Source organism: Octodon degus, unplaced genomic scaffold, assembly GCF_000260255.1.
Source record: "Octodon degus isolate 3935 unplaced genomic scaffold, OctDeg1.0 scaffold00249, whole genome shotgun sequence".
In the NCBI taxonomy this organism is placed as follows: Eukaryota; Metazoa; Chordata; class Mammalia; order Rodentia; family Octodontidae; genus Octodon; species Octodon degus.
In genome coordinates, this window is record NW_004524825.1 from 143,343 (window position 1) to 145,177 (window position 1,835).

The following is a 1,835-nucleotide window of genomic DNA, read 5'->3' on the forward strand; positions in this document are numbered from 1 at the left end:
CCCTCTGAATGACAGTGGTGCTCTCACTGCAGAACAGTGGAGGCTTTGTAGAGAAAGAATGTACAGCACAGCACAAGGTGGACAACACACAATGAATTCAGTTCACAACACACACGAGTGAACTGCATCCCAGAATGCCATAAGGATTCTGTGAGATTATGTTTGAGTCCTTGTCAATATTTTTGAAATAGTTGTGACAAACAGCCAATGGGAGAGGGGCCAGTTTAATTAGTAGTCAAGAAGAAAATTGAGTCTTACTATGTTGTAGTCATGTGACACCCACTTTTTGCTTTTAAAATTTTATTAGTACATTTTAGATATACATAATGATCACATTGATCATAGGAACTTGTGCCTGTGCATATTCTCTTGCTTCTTCATTTTTTCATTCTCCTGCCCATACTTCAGGCCCTCTTCCCCTGCTTATTTACAGAAGCTGTTTCCATTTCCCCATTCTTTTCGGTTTTTCTTACCCCTTCTTTCCATTCTCTCCCGCCGCCCATTTTCCTCTTCTTATTTGAAGATTTTCTTTTCATTTCCCCAGTATCTATTATACTTTTTAGTCCTTATTTACACTTTGGGTTTCTCATACAAGAAAGACTATGTGATATTTACATGATTGTCGGATTTATTCCAATTAAGAGTATGGTCTCAAGGTGCATCCACTTAGCTTCAAATCCCCGTCCCTGCACTTGCCTAAGCAGGTGCTTAGTCCTCTGAGCTATCTCGCCAGCCCTAGATGTCCATGTTTGGACTGAGTCTTTACATTTAGAGGTCTAAAGCCTGGTATGGTGGCTCATGCTTGTGACGCTAGTGCTCAGAAGGGTAACAAGAGGATTGCTGTGAATTCAAGGCTAGCCTGGGCTACGTAGTGAGACCCTGGCTAAAAAACAAAACAAATTGGGAGGAACTGATTTTTTTGTGTTATTTTTATATTTTAGATATTAGTCCTTTGTCTGAGTAACAGCTGGCAAATTTTTTTCCTTTCCCTTCCCTCTGTTGATTTCTTTTGCTGTACAAAAGGGTTTCAATAAGATGAGATCCCAATTGCTGATTCATGGTGATGGTGATATTTCCTGTGCAGTTGGGGTTTTGTTCATGAAGTCTTTGCCTCCACCTATGTCTTCAAGTGTTCTACCTATTCTATATTCCAGCAGACTTAGTGTTTCTGTTTTAGTATTTTTTTCAATTTTTATTTATTTTGTATAGGGTCACACTATGCAATTTGTACTTACAGTGATCTTTCTGTGTCAGCCAACCCAGCCCTGGGATTACAAGAGTGTCTCACCATGCCAGGTGTTGGTGGTTGGCTTGGCATACCCTCACACAGCGTGTGGTACCAAGGATTGAACCTGGATCCTTGTGCTTGCCAGGCAGGCACTTAGACCACTGAGGTATCTCTCCAGCTCAGTATTTTCATTTTTTAAAAGAATACAAAATAGTAATAAACAATTAGTAATGATACAGAATTTCACTAAACAAAATAATATGAATTCAGCAGTATTTGTTGTATGGCATACTGTTGTCTTGAAATTAGTTGTTCAGATTACCAGATATATGCATGTAAAATTGGAAAAAGAAAGAAAAAAAGAAGAAAAGTTTTAAGAAATTAAGAAGAGGGAAAAAGGAAAATAAAGAATAAAGAAGGTAAAAAAACATTAACTTTTCCTTTCCATAGACCAGCAGAAATCCACAGTACAATTATCCAAACCATCCTACTTACATACATAGATATAGCTCTTTCCCCCACTCCATCTCCTATTTTTCTCCTCATCTCAGTAATTCCTTCCTTTTGAACAAGTTCATTCCTTTTTCATAGTATCTACTCTACCCTT